We start from the raw sequence: 19,841 nt of genomic DNA on the forward strand, positions 1-19,841 counted from the left end.
CTGTCTTGGAACTGGTTATGTAGACCAGGCTGGCCTCAAACTCAGAGATCTACCTGCCTCTGCCTCTCAAAGATGTGTACCACCCCAGGCCAGCTTACTTTTCTTATAGAGCCCAGACCCACCTGCTCAGGAATGCCACCCCACCCACAGTGGGCTGGGTCTTCCCACACCAATCGGCAAGCAGGAAAACGTTCCAGAGATCTGCCTACTGGAGGCACAGGCCAATCCGATGGAGGCAACTCCTCAGTTAAGATTCCTTCTTCCATCTCCTGAATAAATTGGGAGCATGGGGACCATGAGAGATGGTAGAAGAGGAGGGGAGAGGAAGAGAGGGGAGCAGAGAAAAATATATAGCTCAATAAAAAAATATAAAAAGGAATGAAAATAAAATCAGATAACTCCTGGGGGAAAAAAAAAAAACATTCCTTCTTCCGAGGTACGTCTAGGTCCCTGTCACGTTGGCAAAACAAACAGTGACAGACTGTATGTGTGTTGCTAGCCTGGGCCTCTTCCTTCCTCCTCACTGAACACTAGAACTTCCAGGCGAGAAAAGGCACACACAGACTCCATCGGAGTCTTCCCATCCAGGTCTGGCCCACGCATGGCTTATGCAGCACACATGGAAAACACATGCCTGTCTCACTCAAACCACACACATACATCATACATATGTAACACCAGCTAGGCGTCAGGCATTGCCACGGCAGTGAAGATGTAGGAAGAGCATGAAAAATGAAGACCCCTACCCTTCCTGGAGCTAACACCTGAAGAGCGGGAGACAGTAAGTCATAGGTAAGTAGCTGGAGCGTAAGAAACTGAAGAAAAAAGAGAAAGCAGGAAAGGACCATAGCAAGCAGGAGCTACGGTCACCCTTACATGGGAATTTAGAGGGAAGGTGATGCTTGAGGCAAGGGTCCGAAGATTCTAGCATGGAGAGACAAGACATGCCAGGGCCACTTGCAGGGCTCGCTGCAGCTACTGTTGGAACCCTGCAAAGAGGGACAGAAACACCAAGGCAGGCAGCCTTGCGGCCGGCAGTTCTCTGTAATTGAAGCCTTAGCGCAAGTCTTGCCCTTCAGCGGGAGAAACTACTCCCTGATTCAGCCAACCCAGCTATGCAGGCTTCCCAGCAGCGCTGCTCAAATGACACCACGGGTACGGTGGTCAGGGAGGGCTCTTCTGCTGGAACCCTGAAGTTATGCTCAAGGACAGTCATTGAGGGTAAGGACTTCAGCTGGGCACCTGACGCACACCATTTAGGTGGATGAGTGAGTCTGGTCTACGTAGTAAATTCTAGGATAGCTAGGGCAGAGAGATCCCTTCTCAGATAGACAGATAGACAAGACAGATGATAGATGGGTGGGTGGATAGACTATAGGTAGGTTGGTAGGTAAATAGATAGATAAATAGATAGGTAGGTAGGTAAGTAGATAAGATGATAGATCCTAGATAGATGGACAGATAGACAGATAGACAGGCAGGCAGGCAGGCAGGCAGGCAGAGAGATGACAGAGTTCCCAGGAGCCTTACGGATTAACTGACCTGGGTGCCCTTCATTCTCTTCCCTCAAGCTTCAGCTGAAGGAGTCAAACACATGCCTGGCTGTGCCCTCTGTGCGATATTTAGTCTCTGTGCAGCCTGTTACAGGGGCCCACGAGGAGAGAGAACACTGGAAATGAACACGTTCAACTAAACCCACCAAAAGCATGTGCTGCGCCCTCCAGAAGTGCTGCTACTAAAGTGGTCCAGGCAGGCAAAGAGAAGGGTGTGCACCAGGATGGTAGCCACAGAGACAGCAAAAAGAAAAAGCGAAGCCAGGCGGTGGTGGCGCACGCCTTTAATCCCAGCACTAGGGAGGCAGAGGCAGGTGGATCTCTGTGAGTTCGAGACCAGCCTGGTCTACAAGAGCTAGTTCCAGGACAGGCTCCAAAACCACAGAGAAACCCTGTCTCAAAAAACAAAAACAAAACAAACAAACAAACAAAAAAAGACATGTAATTCAAGAGAATAAAGGATGAGCCTGCAAGACCTTCTAAAAAGGATGAGACAAAAAGCTGTGAGGAAGCTGCGTGAGAAATGTCCCCACCGGGTCACATTAAACACATGGTTGGTGACGCTGTTCAGGGAAGTTCTGGAACCTTTAGGAGGTGGAACCTTACTAAAGGAAGTGTGCCACCGGGGGGTGTGCCTTGAGGAAGTCACACCCTCACCGCACTTCCTGTCCTGACTTATTTCCGTGATTGGATGAAATGTGAGCGGCCAGCTTTGTGTCGCCATGCCCAAGCCTTCCCTGCCACTAAGGACTCTCCTCCTTCTGGAATGGTGAACCAAATTAAACTCTTCCTTCCTTAAGCTACAGTATTTTATCCTGGCCCCAAAGAAGTAACATACATGACACGGAGTTAGTTTGATGTCTATGTCTGACAGTTCCGAATTTTTTTTTTCGTTTTTATTTTCTCCTTTATGATGCAAAAGAGCCACAACAGCTCCAAGCATGGCAGGCTCACCAGACAACGGTCACAGGCCAGCGTGTTTACCTCGGTGAATTCAAGAAAACCCAGCTCCCGGCATGCTGGGTTTTCTTGTCACCCGGACTCCAGTCACTAGCCAGGTAAATAAAACATAGAAATGACTGAACAACACTCAATATTGTGCCTCTAGGCTGAGGAGAAACCTGGGAAACACAAGAGCCGTGCACACCTGAACACTTCCCCCACCCTCAGGAACAGAGGAACAGACCAGGTCACACCACCTATCGCCCAGGTCGAGGGAATTCTACAGACCAACCACAGGGCAGAAATCCAGACCACAAGACAAGGAGCAAGAAGACCAAGGTACAAAATCTGAAGGGGAGTCAGACCACCAAGTCCGGGAAATGTCCACAGTAACCAAGAAAAGGGCACCCAGAAAAGATCTGAAAAGAAAGGGATCAAAAATAGAATTTCAAATACTGAAGTGACGGCCCACGGGCTGCTTCTTCCAGAGGGCCCACTGCCCAGCCAGCTGTTTACAAATGTCTCAAACCACTCCTGGAGGATCCTACACCCTCTTCTGGCCTCCACAGGCGCTGCACACCTATGGTGCACAGACACACACGTGCAGGCAAAACACCCATACACAGAAAACCAAATAAACATTTTTTTTAAAAAAATAATTTCAAACTAGACACTTGCAGAGAACAGAGTCTCAGAATCTTCCAAAACGAAATTATTTGAGCACAGGCTTTCCTATAAACCATCAGCCTAGGAAGAAGGCAGAATAAGTACATTTACTTCAAGGTGTCCTTCAGCAAAACTAGGCTGGAAACGAATAAAGCTTGATGCGAGATACACAAGAATCGGTGGCCAGGATCCAAGAACCAAATGAGAAATAAGTCCCCGGACGGCAGCTGGGAAGCAGGAGAGACAATTCATCCTATTAAATCAGAAATTTGGTGAACTCCAGGAAGAAGAATGGAATGGAGTCTATTCAAAAGACAGAATAATTAGGAGGCTGGCTTAACGACAGAAGCGCAGCATCTCTTCTCAATTAAGGAATAAGAAAGATGTGCACAGCGCTCTCCAGAAGAACGCTGTGGCCGGCTAGCCACCGTCTTTCCACTCTTGCCCTAAGGACCTCCGTTTACTTCTCCATTTTTCTTGTTCGGGAACCAGCGGGTAGATGTGTGATTGTGTCCCTTGGACCCCTGGCTAAAGCTCCCATTCGACAGTGATGGACTGATAGGTTGCCTAGTAACCCAACTTACCCAAGCCAATGAAAACATGCAGGGAGGTCACCTGAGGAGAACCTTGGAAGAACTGCCTAAATGATGAAGAGAAAGATTTGACGGGACAGAAGGTTGTCATAAGGGGCCTTCTCTGGCTATCGCTGGGTGTATATATGGACTCCATGTACGCCCATTCATATCTGACATGCTCATTGCTGCATGAGGGTGGCGAGGTTAACTGGGGCCCTCTAGCTATTGACTGCATCCAAGTTGGGCTTGGTCTTCAAGAGAGTAGCACTGTTCTCCAGACTATCAGCTCTTACTCGGGAGGTTCAGGCCGAGCAATCCCCGCCTATCCTAACACTTCTCCAAAGGACTGTCTTGATTTCAGTTGCGCCAGCGGCCTGAGTGTTGACTCCAGTCTGGCAGCCTCACCTGGGCCATCCTGTCTGTCTAAGACATACGGTGCCCAGAGAAGACAACTCAGGGTACCAATGCCACTCACGGTTGAATCACTGCTTCAGATCACCTCAGGGGTCCTTTTTTTTTTTTTTGAGTGATGTACGGTGAAATATTTAAGAACAGAAAACTCTTGCTATCTGCCACATTTTATTCAGCCATAAAGAACAATGAAATCATGTCGCTCGCGGGAAAGTGAACAGAGCTAGAGACTAACATGTTAAGCAAACAAACTCAGAAAGAAGTGTGGCGAGTTTTCTTTCATATGAGCATCTAGATATAAAAATGGATTTGGATCACATAAAAGGAGGAGGAGGGTAATATCTGGGAAGAGAGGAGTATGATTGAGGGGCAGAAGGGGAACATAGAGAATAAAGGTGTGTGTGTGTGTGTGTATGTATTATGTATGTATGTATGTGTGTATATGTGTATATGTGTATGTGTGTATATGTGTATGTGTGTATGTGTATGTGTGTATGTATGTGTATATGTGTATGTGTGTATATGTGTATGTGTGTATATGTGTATGTGTGTATGTGTGTATATGTGTATGTGTGTATGTGTGTGTATGTGTGTATATGTGTATGTGTGTATATGTGTATGTGTGTATGTGTGTATATGTGTATGTGTGTGTATGTATGTGTGTATGTGTATATGTGTATGTGTGTATATGTGTATGTGTGTATATGTGTATGTGTGTGTATGGGAAAAGTCATAACAAAGCTCATCAACCTACACAACAAATATATCTCAGAGAAAGATTCACCAGAATTAAAACCCTAGATGTGTCTAGACACTCAGCAAAGGTAAAGAAAGCAGTACGTTCACATGACAAAGTGTTACGAATGAGCGGATCTAAGGAATACCCAGACAGTAGCTCACACCACCCATCTTAAACTGTTTCAAAAACATGATTTTGCTGCTGTTGTTGCTGTAGAGGTTTGGATTTATTTTGTTTATTTGTTTTGTTTTGTTTTTCTTTTTTCTTTTAAATCTTTTGAACCGGGCTCTAGCCTGGGCTGGTCTCAAATGTGCAGCCATCCTTCTGCCTCTGTAGTGCTGAAACTACAGATGTATACTCTCTTATCTGTGGGGAGATGTGTTTCAAAGGAAGAAGACAGGCTGGGGAGACAGCTCAGTTGGTAAAGGGCTTGCTGTACAAGCAAAAGGACCTGAGTTCAGATCCCAGGACCCACGTAAAAAGCCAGGCACTGAGTAAGTAGAGACAGAGGGACAGGAGGGAGGAAAGAGAGAGAAAAGACCCAAAAACATCACCTACCCTCTCTGCACATAACTAATGAAAGGATGCTTGGGGCTGCGGGAGCTGCTGGCAGTAAGACAGAATCCAGGAAATCACAAGAAACCTCCAAGTCAACAATCTGATGAAAGCAGCCCCAAACCAGAACAGACGGGGAAAGATGGGACACGGTGGCGGGCATGAAAAAATATACATATGACATTGACTCTGGGCCACTTGATGACCATAGAGAAGAGGATCCCTTTGATTGGCCAGGGTGATGGCCCAGGGGTAAAGGGCAATAGTGAGGAAAAGAGTTCCAATCCCCAGAACCAAAGTAACTGAGTGAAGGCCGTCTGCCCGTAACTCCAGCTCAGAAAGCGAGGGGGCACGGGATCTGCCAGGTAAGCTCTGGGTTTGATTGAGAGACCCTGTCACAGTGAATGAGATGGAAGAGCAACAAGGGTGATTTCCTTCACCAGCCTCAGGTCTTCACAAGCATGTGCACCTGTGCCCACACACACATACACGCACACCACATACACACATGAAAACTGGAAAAAAGAGAGCCTACTCGACGGTGAGGCCAGACACATCTGTTGCTATTAGACTGGGGTCCTAACATTGAAGGATTAGAAAGGAAATGTAACTGGAACTCACTAGTCTGAAACTAGTGCTCGTGTGGCTGTTTAAAAAAATAAGCTTGCCGGAGAAGTAAAGCCACAGAGACTTCATTGGCAGTAGAAAGCTGAGGAGTGAGGGAAGCTGAGGAGGGAGGATTTCAATTCTCAATCCCATCATGAGACCAGAAATCTCTTAATTTTTCATCACTTCGCAGTTTTTACTAAGAATTCTTCTGCCTTGGGATTTATTAAGCATTTTAAATCTGGTTATTTACCTTTCATTTCCTAAGCCCCCCCCCCCCTTTTTGGTCTTCTTTATTGAAAACAAAAACTTCCTACACTATATTCTGATTAAGCTTTTCCCTCCCTCTGCTCTTTATCCACCTAACCCCAAGACCCCCATCTCTCTCTTTCTGTTCTTGTTTGTTTGGAGACAGGGTTTCTCTGTGTAGCTTTAAAACTTGTCCTGAAACTCACTCTGTAGACCAGACTGGCCTCGAACTCACAGAGACCCACCTGCCTCTGCCTCCCAAGTGCTGGCGTATGCCACTACTGCCTGGCTCCTTCTCTTTAAAAAACAAAAATTAACACACACACACACACACACACACACACACACACACATAACCATGAAGACACAAAATCAGAAACCAAAATATACAATCAAAAGACCAATTTAAAAAAAAAAAGGCCAAACAAAGCAATATAAGTCAAAAAGTCTACAAAAGACTCATTTTGTTTTGGCCATCTACTCCTGAGCACGAGGTTCCCTGGAGTGTTATAATATACCAGTGGGACTCAACTGGGGTAGACTAATTCTTCCTTTGCAAGCAGGTACCAAATGTGTATAGCTTCTTGGTTAGTGATGCAAGCGTGTGCCCACTTCTCTGTCTTTAGGAACCCACACTAGGACCCCAACTGGCTTGAACCTGGACAGACCCTGTACTTGAGACCCAAGTCCCTTACGAGTGAGTGATGGCATGCAAATCTGTTTCCCACACTGCGAGTCATCTCTTCACTTTGATAGTACCCTTCACTGCACAACCATCTTTCATTTGGATGGAAGTCAATTGACCGATTTAATATTTTGTTGCTTGTGGCTTGGGTCTTAGTCAAAACAGTTTTGCCTGGCACAAGGTCATTCACTATGGTTTGACTGGTTTCTTCCTGGGAATATCAATATTTCACACTGAGGTCACTGATTGACTCTTACTTAGTGCCCAGTGTGAGGCAGGGGTTCAAATCCACCCTTCCGACATGGAAATCCAGGGTCTCAGCACCATTTGTGAGAAAGACTACCCATTCCCTCACTAAGTGGCACCTTATTAATAAATAGCAAAAACATAGTCCATAAATGTTAATGCCATTAAAAAAGATCTCTATTTAGTGGCACACCGTGTTGCACTGGGGTAAAATCCACATCTCCAGGGCTGGAGAGATGCTCGGCAGTTAAGAGCATTGACTGTTTTTCCAGACCTGGGTTCAATTGGAAGCATCCACATGGAGCTCACAACCAAGATCTGACACCCTCATACAAACATACATGCAGGCAAAACACCAATGCACGTAAAAATAAATTTTTTTTAAAAATCCCCCTCTCTAAACAGACAGCCAAGCTATCTCCAAACAAGAGTGCACATACCTCTTCCAAAAACCGACATTCTTCCTTCTGGACTACTACCCAGTTGATAAAGGCTATCCCATAATGCTTTGCATTAAAGCTGTGCTCAATCCATTCGCACCTGCAGTGCCTGAGAGTCCCCCTTGCTCATCAACACTCTTTCTGCCATTTGTCTTTTGCTAACAGCCCTGCCAGTGACTTATCACCTTGTTAACAATATTTCAGTGCCTTCTAGCCACAGTATTGGCTTAAATAACTGTTTTCATTCCTTTGAAGTTTAGACCTAGGAAGAGGGTTATCTGGAGCACACGGGGAAGTCCACGGTGAGCCATATGAGGAAACTCAGAGCTGCTTCTCCACAGCAGCTAGCTGGACCATCCCCCATTTCCACAGCAGCTGAGGAGGGTTTAACTTCCCTGTCTTCTTATCAACACGGTGTTTTCTGTTCTCTGGCCCATTTGGAGATGCTACCTCTATGCAGTATACCAGTTGTGTATAGCACAGCACAAGAATAATGGAGCACTAGCCCTGCCCCTCCTCCCCCTCTGTCCGCATCGCCGCTCTATGCACCCTCTGGTCTGTGCACCCTCTGGTCTGTGCACCCTCTGGTCGTTGCTTTGCTTTCTACGTCCACGCTGAACTTATTACAGTAATTAAATACCAGCACCATTGGTATTCAACCGCATCTCCCCCACACCTGTAGCTATGTAGCTGGCCTTTGAACCCATGCACGCGGCCCATCAAAACAGCACGCCGTCTTGGACGTTTCGGCCACAGCTGCTGTTTTCAGTAAGTTAACCCCACAAAATTCACTTCACCTGGACATTTGGTAGGAAGGCACAGACAAAGCACACACAATTTACTTCAGCATGACCCTCGACATTTCCACCCACTTGTCCCCGGCTCATTACTCAGGAACTTTTACAGGTGTGACTCAACTAATCACATTGTCTCCCTAATTGTATGGTCACCGGCCTAGCCAATAACTGCACCAACAGCAGAGAAACACTGTGGAGCCCAGTTACACCGTGTCTTCTGCAGTCTCCTGTCTACACTTTAATACTCTCTCCAAAAAGAAGCACGCTAATGCGACGTGACTGACTTACACAGTTCATGGAGTACTTTCATCTAAAACTGCACTTAAGGGCTGGTGAGCTGACTCAGTGTCACCTGGACTGGAGAGGGGCCCGCCACCCTGAGCTCTAGTCCAGGGTCACACAAGGTGGAGATAAGAACAGACCTCCACAAGCACACTGGCACATATACTCTCCCGTGTCCACACACACACACACACACACACACACACACACACTAATTTCATTTAATGTTATCAAACTAGACAAAAGAGTACCTGCAACCCCAGCACTTGGGAGGCAGGGGCAGGAGGGAACAGAAGCCCAAGGTCATCCTTAACTACCTAGTGAGGTCAAGGCCAGCCTCTGCTACTTGGGCCCCGGGCGGTGGTGGCACACACCTTTAATCCCAGCACTTGAGAAGCAGATGGAGGTGGAGCTCAGTGAGTTTGAGGCCAGCCTGGTCTACAGAGCGAGTTCCAGGACTGTTCAACAGAGAAACCCTGTCTCATAGATGGATGGATGGATGGACGGACGGACGGACGGACGGACGGACGGACGGACAGATAGATAGTGTGTGTGGAGCAGGGGTGATGGCTCAATGAGTAACGGGACTGTGGTACAAGCAGGAGGTCATGAATTTGATTCCCACAATAAAACATTTACACAAGTCTATAATCCTAACAGTGGGGGTCAGCAACATGTCAACTGAGAGGCTCGACAGCCAGCCCATCTGATGGAGATGGGGAGCTCCGAGCTAGTGGGGGAACAACAGAGGAGCACACCCAACACTGACCTCCGGTCTCTACACTGAACACACAGGTGAGCACAGCAACGCAGGTGACACACACACACACACACACACACACACACACACATTGTAATCAACGCTTTTAGCGCCTAATGAATCAGATTAGATTATACTAAGTTTCAAACCATACTGAGATTTCATAGTAACAAACATAACAATTAAAAAGCAGGATGTATCCCTCCAGGGAACCCCTGGTGAAGACATCTCTATCCTACTTGAGGCCATCAGATCTTGGGCCCTCAACTAACTACAACTTCAGTTTGTACTTTTGTTTAATGCACGAACCTTTCCTCAGCTTATAAAGTTCAGTAGGTAGGGCCCTGAGATGTCTCGGGGGTGAAAGGCCCTTGCCACCAAACCTAATGAACTGAGTTCTCTTCAATGTCCAGAATCCAAGGGGTAGCAGTAGAAAATCCACTCCCACAAGTTTTCCTCTGACCTTCGCACACAAACCACGGCGTGGGTTTAGAGGGTGAATCAACAGTTGAGAGCACTGGCTGCTCTTCCAGAGGGCCCGAGTTTGAGTCCCAGCATCCACGCGTGGCAGCTCACAAAACTTTGTCTCATGTGTTTACAAAATGTAAGTCAGGGGCTGGAGAGATGGCTCAGCAGTTCAGAGCACTGGCTGCTCTTCCAGAGGACTGGGGTTCAATTCCCGGCACCCAGATGGCAGCTCACGAAACTTGCTCCCATGTGTTTACCAAAGGTAAGGCAACCTAACTGGCAAGCATTTGGGTTTCTCATAATGTGTGCCAGCTCACTGAAGCCAGTTTCCCCAGCTCCTTTACTATAAGAGCCTCACTCAACCATCCCTTTACAAGACATTTAGGCATTGCTCTAGTCTGCAATGCCTTTGCCTGAAACCTGCTGCTGCCTCCACAGCTGGCTCCTGTGGCATTTCCCACCCTTCCGCTGCCTTAATTACATACTGTTTACAGCAGGATCCTTCGGGAACAAATCTCCCCACTTTCTTCTAACTCTGTCACAAGGGCTGATGCTTCTTCCAGCACTGAGTGCATGACATCAACCTGGACCAGTTAAGAAACAACGCCACTATCACACAGAAGGCTGTCCATTTCGTCAGGGGGATGCAAGTGTGCTCACCGAAAGCAGGACAGGCAAAGGTTTCTCCAAATAAGACAGCTCTGTGAGTCCCCCACACATCACAGAAGAGACAGAGGTACGGAGCTGGAGGGAACGGGATGCTGGGGCGAGGGCAAAAGAGGGAGAGCACCCTTCCACTCTCGAAAGGAAAAATCAACTTTGTTTGGAGCAGGTTATAGTAAGAAAATAAACTCGGGCTGAGCCCCTAGTGTGTATGCACAGCCAAATCAGTTCCCAATGACTACACTCGGAAATCAACACAGAACTAGTATCTTTTTAACAACAGAAACACATCTCAAGACTCGAGGGGACAGAACCCCAAAATGGGTCTCACTGGGCTTCAACTTGGGTTGTCCAGAGAGTCATGTTCCTAGAAGCTCTGAGGAGAACCCAATGTCCGGTCTTCAACAGTGATGAGTGTGTTGGGAATTTCTTAGTTCTCAGTCTCCTCATATTTTCTTTCTTTCTTCTCCCCCCGCCAAGATAGGGTTTTTCTGTGTAACAATCCTAGTTGTGAGTAAGATGGCTCAGCAGGTGAAGGCACTTGCCACCAGGCCTGACAAGCTGTCTTCAGGCAGCAGGACCTACATGGTAGAAGGACAGAACCAACTCCCACAGATCATCCTCTGACCTCCACCCACAGCAAACATGCAAACATGCAAACACACGTGTACACACACATGAATTAGGTGTAAATCAAATAATAAAATAGGAGGCTGTATTGAAGTGAACAAACTTTTAATCATCTTTTTTTTAAAAGATTTATTTATCTATTATGTATATAGTGTTCTGCCTACATGTAGGCCTGCAGGTCAGAAGAGGGTACCAGATCTCATTACAGATGGTTGTGAGCCACCATGGGGTTGCTGGGAATTGAACTCAGGACCTCTGGAAGGGCAATCAGTGCTCTTAACCTCTGAGCCACCTCTCCCATCTCTCCAGCCCCTTTAATCATCTTTTAATCAACTCTTAGACAGCCTTCAAAGAAACAAAGCAACGCCACCTTACCGCCTCCTCAGCAAGGGTGTTCTGGGGTAGACATGTCTGACCGTGACTGGCGTCTAGGTGGAGGCAGCTCGTCAGAACTCTCTGCACAGATCCAGAAAGATGGGGAAGGGAACAGCCTGGGAGTGCTGGGTTTCTTCAAAAAGGATCATTCTTAAGTCATCCCCAAAAGATAAAGCAATGGGCTGGGGAGGCAGTTGAGCTGATAGAGTGCTTGCCTAGCTGGGTTTGAGCCCCGGCACCTCTCAGAAATGGGCAAAGAAATGACCAGAAAGCTATGAAACTATGACCAGTGGGGAAAGACAAAAACTCCCAAAAGAATGACATGCACGTCATCCGCCTTCAGGTGGCACATATAAAACAGTGGCTACGTCACTGAGCAAACGGCCACTGCGTTCCTCAAGGCAGAAAATAAGAACAGGAAGAGGTGACTAACAATATCTGTGGACCGAGTGAAGGGCAGGCCCCATGCTCAGCCGTAGATGGCCAACACACAGCGGGACCAATGATGTTTTGAAGGGTTTTCGTCTCGTATTGTTTTGCTCAGGTCTTTTTTTTTTTTTTTAACCTTCCTGGTCTTTTGGTTCCAGTTTTGTGTTTTTAATGGTTTGTGTACGTGTGTTTCTCGTGCTGTTTTGTTGCTGCTGTTGCCTGTACGTTTTCTAAAGACAAGAGACGGACGAAGAAGGCGTGGAGTTCAGTGGGTGGAAAGGCCCTGAGAGGACAGAAGGGCAGGGAAACTGGGATCGGAATATATTACAGTTAAAAATTATTTTCAATTGGGTGGTGGTGCATGTCTCTAATCCCAGTACTCGGGAGGAAGAAGCAGGCAGATAGATCTCTGTGAGTTTGAGGTCAGCCTGGTCTGCAGAGGTAGTTCCAGCACAGCCAGGGCTGTTACACAGAGAAACCCTGCCTCCAAAAAAAAAAAAAAAAAAATTCAATAATAAAAATAATATCATCTGTGGACCATAGTGATCAGTCACCCAAATGGTACTAAGGGCTGCCCAGCTCATCCCAACACAGACAGCAAAGGCAAGTTCATCAAGATCAAGTTAGGACGGGCTTCCCTGTACACCCAGCCTGGAGAATGTGAGACTTACGCTGTTTGTTTGGTAGAAAGAAGAATTGCCAGCGTGAGTCCAATACTGTTCCCAGGCAGAATGTCTTTCCCATCATTCTCTAGGCTGAGACAAGAGGAGTCTGTTTCATTGTGGAGCATCTCTGTACCTGGTGACCCACATATCACATGACCTCCTCCCAGGGTTGAAGCCAATTGAAAGAGACCAGAATACACAGTTACCAAAATGTTGCTTTTTATGGAGACAAAATATCCAGAACAGCTAAACATATAGACACAGTGTAGATCAGGGCTGCCAAGGGCTGAGGAGCAGAATCAAGATGCGAATCCGAATCCGGAAAGTTGTCAAGTTAATTCTGGCAATGCTGCACAAATCTGGGGGCTATACTAAAGTGCTGAACCTATTTATTTATTTATTTATTTATTTATTTACTTATTTATTGAGAGAGGGTTTCATTGTAGCTTTGGAGCCTGTCCTGGAACTAGCTCTTGTAGACCAGGCTGGCCTTGAACTCACAGAGATCCGCCTGCCTCTGCTGGGATTAAAGGCATGCGCCACCACTGCCCAGCAAGAATTTAAAATGAATGAATATGCCATGTGAATTAAACTTCAATAAAGTTGTTGCTTAAATTTTGTCATTCCTGAGTCAGTGACATAGCTCAGTGGGCAAAGGTGCTTGCAACCAGGACTGGCAACACCACGAACCCGCGTGGCAGGAGAACGGAACATTCTCCCACGTGTTGTCATCTGACTTCCACATGCGCACAGATTAAATAAATAACTAACCGTAGAAAATGCTTTAGAATCCTTTGTTACTCCACACAAATTCTCCTTTTTAAGATTCAGTTTTATTTTCTGTGTGTGTTTTGTTTGCATGAATGGCAGTGTATCACATGCATGCAGTGCCTTTGGGGGCCAGGAGAGGGCGTCAGAGTCCCTGGAACTGGAGTCACAGATGGTTGTCGGGCACCATGAGGGTGCTGGGAACCAAGCCTGGCTCCTCACTGAGAGCCACAAATGCTCTTAACCACTGAGCCACCTGTCCAGCTCACCCTCACAAATTTTGGCTAATCAAAATTGCTACCTTGTGGTCATGCTCTATAGGACCCACCCTCAGTCAGACGGCCCCCTAGCCTGGCTGAGCCTAGATTTCAGACTTTCACGGTTCTTTGTTTCTGAACAATTCAACTCTTTCCCTTAGGAGCACAAAGGTTAAGGAGAAAGGTCAATACTAAAGGAACCTGTACAAAGCCAAACACTTCACAAATAAGTGTTTGTTTGTTTTGTCTTTTGGTTTTGTTTGTTTGTTTGTTGACACAGGGTTTCTGTCCTAGAAGTCCTGGAACTCATTTTGCAGACCAGGCTGGCCTTGAAATCTCACAGAGATCTGCCTGCCTCTGCCTGCCAAATGCTGGCAATGTGCCGCCACCACCTGGCTACTTTACAATAAATTTTAACACAAGTGATTTTTCAAAATTATTTTCACAGGGAAAAAAAAAAGTCCAGCAATGTTAACAAAAGCACTGATTCATTTTAGTGTCTCGGCTTAAAAAGAAATATGCCGCTACCCCATGAGCCAAATACGAAGGGCTTGTTTAGATACAGACACAGTCATACAATGGTATTCTCTCAATGAATGGAAAGACATATCTAGGCAGAATTTCAGAAAAATCCTACCCACAGGAAACAGCATTGTTTGAAATCCCAGAAAACAAGTCAGGGCTCACAGGTTTAAAAAAAAAAAAAAGTACCACACAGTCGAACCCCCTCACCAGGAAGGCCAGATGGGGCCGCCAGGCTAGCCTGACAGTGGCCATTCAGAGCCTTAACCAAAGAGGTGACTAACTGACTTAACTTAATCCTCAGTGCCAGCCCTGGCCTCCACAGCAGGCATAGTTCCTCAGATTTACTAATGAATGGAGACTCTCCCCTGATGAGGCTGCCTCTCAGCCAGGGCAGCTGGGTTTTCTATTTTGGAATCTTAGTGGGAACTTCTCTGCAGTCACAAAGAAGCACCTAGAACAATAGATTCACCTACTTCATCAGCCTACACCCTGCTCCCTCTCTGTGATGAGCAGCCTGAGGAGCAAAACCCCTTCCGCGACGGGATTATGAACAAATCTGCATTTCTCCCTAGGATACTTCGAGAGCAAACTGTGAGCTGCAAAGCAAGTTTCAAAAGTTCTCTCTAGGGATTACGCAAATTGAAAACCACCAAGAAATTAGGCTTAATCATGCACTCCAAAAAAAGAGATAAATAAAAAACACGTTCTTTAGTATTAAAAAAAAAAACAGGTAAATGTAAGCAGGTAAAAATGTTCCAGCACACTACAGTTGGTCAGGTTTTGTTTGTTTTTAATACTATGGCCACATCCTGAACACAGGCACTTTTGTATTTGAGGCAAAATAAAGTAGAATTACAGAGCTTAGAGAATTAATAAGAATTGCATACATATTATTATTCTCCTTCATTCCCAATAATAACAACGTGCTAAAATTTTCAAGAGAAATCATTTAAGACAGCCCCAAGGTTGCAGTAAAAGAACAAAAGTCAGAAAAATAGACAACAACAAACTAACAAGGCTTGCGATGTAGTGAGCGAGCAGCGTTACTGACAGTCTAAGTCTAAACGCTTCTTTCTTATCAACTTTAGCGATAGACTCACGTCAGGACTTCTCTCCAAATATAAGCAAGTATCCTTTACAGTTCTCGGTTTATAGAATATTTTAGTGGCTAATAGAACACCTTATAGGCCCAGAGGGGACAGAGGGCAGACTGGAAGAAAGACAAGGTGATGTGCTGGGCCTGGGGTGGATGGGACCTGCCCACCCTGCAGGGTAACAGCTGAATTCACAGCTCAAGCTCTGACGCCCCCAAAATACTTCAGATATTTATAGCTAAACAGTAACATACATACCCAATCCACATCCAAAAATATTCTATGTAAAATACACACAATGAAACTTGCTAAGGCCACGGTTCCTTTCCCAGTCAGTGTTTCTTTACCCATGATTCCTGAGTCACTGTTACTCTGGACCTGGTACAGCTCTGACACACCCCTCTGTCTCCCGTGGAGAGGAGTTTTGACACGCTCCACTCCATTTCTGAACAAGACTGTCACCTATTTCCACTTTATCTCCCCCAAACTTAAACACACAGGTCCTCAGCAGACAAGTGATGGCAGGCCAAGCCTAGTTCTATAACTGTGATAAGTGAATGAAGAATTATAATACCCAGCAGGTATTTATAAAATTAAATCACCATTTTATGCACCAACAAAAAATAGTGAGACTAAGACAGGCAAGCTCTGTCCAACAGCAAACCACTTTTTGTTCATTGGTATACTCTTGTTCAGACATTGCCCCCTCCCCCCAGTGGGGGACAGGGAAAGGTGAGGGTTAGGGCTCAGAGGTTCAGGGCTTGCCTAGTGCACCAGGTCTGGGTTCAGTCCGTACAGTAGGACTTGTTACTATCAACGATCTCACTGGGTCTGAAGATGCTCAGAGGGAGGGCACATTTGCACTGCCTGTGTCAGAGGAGCAAGTGTCTTCCACAGGCTTTGTAAGACAGCATCTTTTTCTGTCAGGAAGACCTAAAGCAGCACATCTTCTGGGCATGCAGTTACACACTAGATCTGCACAGAAGCGGGGCAGATAGTGGACAATCCCGGTTCTCCCAAGAATCCCTAAGCACAGTCTAAGACTCAAAATTACCTTAGAAATATGTACACAGCACCCAGAAAACACAGAAAAAACACATGTTGTCCAGGACACAAAGCACAGGCATTTCGAAGATAACTCTTCCTGAACATTTTCTTTTTGTGTTCTTTAAAAAAAAGTCTATTGTCTAAATATGCCACTAAATAAAGAAAAATGAGAAATTTTAAATTTGTTTTAAACACCTACTTCCTATGATGAGCAAGGAGGATTATGGCCAGACACCTGCCTGATACTGTTAGCACAGATTTAAAATAATAAGGTGGCACAAAGACAGATATTATCAAAATGAAGGCGACTTCATTTCCTAACCTCTACAACAGAGCAAAGAATTCTCCCTCAGTATCAATGTCTGAAGGTGGACTTCTTTCCCAAATATAATTTCTGGTGTTATTACTGTGGACACTGGGAACTTTCAACATTCATTCAAAAAATTAGACAGTAGCTTAACTGTAAACAAATTTTAAAATCTGCATTTCCTTGAAGAAAAAAAAAACTAGGCCAGGTGTTTCAACCAAATTCACTATTGCAAAGTAGTAGCAGCAGCGTGGAAGGCAACCGGGATGGGACGCCACTTCTAATAATAAGTAACAAAAATAAGACCAAAGAATAACACGCCGGATGCTACTTCCTTTATAAGGTTGCAACTTGCTGCCTCCAAGTACTCTACAAAGCATTGCTCAAGAAACTGTCAAAATGAAGGCTTATGAAAACATTCTTTTCTAAATAAGGACTCTAACAAGGGATGTGTTGTTTCTAGCTATGATTTCTGCGGCAAGTATTGACAAGTTCAACGCTGGGATATGTTCACAGTGCAAAGACCTCTTATTTGATTTACCAGTGGAAAGAGTGCCTGCCTGCCTGCTCGTCCTTACAATGCCTGCATTCAGTAGGAGAGATCAGCTTTATGGAAGGCACCTGCTAGGCGGAACAGCAGTTTTTAGAACCAACTTTTATTTCCACCAGAAGTTGTTCATTGTTTTTCCCCCCAGTCCTACACACCCCGGCAACCTGCCTTGCTGTATTTTCCCTCTACCCTCCCAAAAGAGCTTCTGGCGTAGAGTCCTGGTAATATTTTCCCTAGTTCAAAGGTTAGAGCGCTTGCCCCTCGGCCAGTTCCCCCCTCTTTTAAAACCACAGCCTGGGACTTAGTGGTCACACATTCTCGAAAGTCCACAAGAAAAGCGATTGTAGGTGGCGACGAACAAAGCTGGAACAGTAGGAAAGATCGACAGCATTCAGGCCCCAGGTAGCCCTAGAAATCGGCCAAAAAAAGAAAAAAGAAAGGCTCGGCCGGGCCCGAAGAACCTGCCGCCCGGAAGCAACAACTCCCATCAAAAGGCAAAGAAAAGTTGCACAGCAGAGCTCGGCCCGGCGAGCAGCCTGCGCCGGTGCCTGCCTATGAACAGGGGGCCCGGGCTGCGCAGGCCCGGCCGCGGGCGGTGGCTGGGGAGTCCGCCGGGCCGACCGTAGCTCCGGAAGGCGCGGGTCCGGGGGTGCGCCGCCGCTTCGGGCGGAGCGGGCTCTGCGCCCGGGTCCGCACCCCTCCCAGCACCGCGGGCAGTGGGCGGAGAGACGCGGCCAAGGACCGCGGACAATGCCCGGCCCGGCCGGCAACCTCGGCGCGCTGCGCGGGCCCGCCGCCTTTCCACCCGAGGCCGCCTGCCGGCGCGCTCAGCCCGGTCGGGAGCGCGACACTGCAGCAGCGCCTGCCGCCACCTCCCCGCCGCCCGCTTCCCCTCCGGGCGGTTCCCGGGCCCCAGTGAAGCCGCGGCGTGCGAACGAAGCCGGCGCACCAAGAAGCGCAGGGCGCGCGCTCAGGGCAGCCGGGCGCGCGGGAAGAGAGGAGCGCGCGTGGAGACGGCGGCGCGCGCCCAGGGCAGCCGGCCGCGCGGGCAGAGCCGGGCACGGGCCGGGAAGGAGGCGCGCAGCAGAGCGGGGCGCGCGGTGCTCCCCACGGGTCCGCCGGAGCTCCGACGGGCTTTCGGTTAACCCCGGCTCTATGCCGCGCCCGCGTCCGTTAGGAGCCTCCCTAGCCTCAGCCGCAGCCGCCCACCTCAGTCCGCCTCCCTTGCGGCTCGCAGCAAGAAGGGCAGCCGGGCCAGGGCCGGGGACCCCGGATTCCACGGCCGACGGCCGGCCGGCATCCCCGCGCTTGCCACCGCGCTGGAAGAGAAAGTGAAATGAAGCGCCTTTCCCCAGGCAGCACCTACCAGGTCCCCAGTCCCGTGCAGCTGCCTCGCTCCTCCAGCGCCGCTGGTCCCCGCCCTCGGGCCCCAGGCTTCGTTCTCTTTGACAATGGCGAGTCCCCTTTAAGGAATAATCCGATCGGGACCGAGCCGTGGTTAAACCTCCCTCCGACTCTGATTTTAACCGGATTTCTGTCTCTCCCAGAGCCCGACGGGCGCCCGGCGGTGCTGCGAGCTCTGCCCACCCCTTCCCTGCCCCGCCCACCCCCTCGCCTTCCTGATTGGCGAGGGACACTACACCAGGAACAGTGGTCCTCGCCCTCCACTGGCCGGCCCCCCCGCCGCTCAGAGTTTCCCCACCTTCGCCCCGCCCCCTTCCCCGGGTTGGACCTACCTCTAATCACTCTCTGTCCTCGCCTCCAACGTTGCTTTGGAGAACTGGCAGTCAAGGCTCACCCTCCCGCCTCCGGAAAGCGAACTTTATTTTTATTGGTAGAAAGACATCTTCCTGTGTACCTGATTGGGCAAGAAAGGGCAAGTCTGCACGCCCCTTACCTATTATCACTCTCCCTGGACGGCTGAGAGAAAGACAGCCAGAAAGTCTTCCCTACTTTGGCTTTCTCTCAGCGCCTTTCCCTTTAAATGTTGGTAGGGGTCGAGCACAAACAGCCCATACTGAAGAAAGCGGGAAAGGGAGACGGGAAGGATGCAAAAATCTTCAGATGGGGAAGGAGCACTTCGCACTAGCTGTGGGATCCTGAGAACCCAATCCGGCTGTCTCCTGAACGGCGTGAGCACACCTGAAATCCTAGTACTGACTCCTGAGAATTTATCAAGTTCGCTCTCGCTGTCCACTCTGCTCACATCCTTGAATCTCTGGCTTTGAGCACCCGGAAGAGTTTATGAGAAAGTGTCTGAAAACCTTGAGGTTTCCGTGTTTATCTTGCAATCGGACGTTCAGAAAAAGCGTTTGAGTCCTTCCCAACAGAAGTTCCGTTTAGGTCACGTCCTGTGTGTCATACTGGAGTTTGCGCGGGAGCTACGTTAATTTTTGGAAAGATTGTCCTCTCTGGTGATAGTCTCAAAGTCCTTCTTGCTACAAATAGGGAAAAGCACGTCTACCCAAAGGAAAGGGGAGAAGTCTGTCCGGAAAAGACGGCCTTGTGGCAGACCCCCGCTCACTGAAGGAGAGGGGAGCCAGCGACAGCCTCGGGG

General features: G+C 47.8%; 1 protein-coding gene across 8 annotated transcripts in view; it reads right to left on the reverse strand.

Moving 5' to 3' along the window:
* Fryl (FRY like transcription coactivator) overlaps positions 1-18,867 on the reverse strand; it is a 219,096-nt gene extending 200,229 nt beyond the window's left edge. For all 8 annotated transcript variants that reach the window (XM_026785301.1, XM_026785300.1, XM_026785299.1 and 5 more), the window contains exon 1: positions 18,651-18,867. The gene's annotated coding sequence lies outside the window, so the exon portion shown is untranslated. The remainder of the gene's footprint in view (positions 1-18,650) is intronic.
* Positions 18,868-19,841: the final 974 nt, after the last annotated feature.

This window comes from Microtus ochrogaster, linkage group LG1, assembly GCF_000317375.1.
Source record: "Microtus ochrogaster isolate Prairie Vole_2 linkage group LG1, MicOch1.0, whole genome shotgun sequence".
Lineage (NCBI taxonomy): Eukaryota > Metazoa > Chordata > Mammalia > Rodentia > Cricetidae > Microtus > Microtus ochrogaster.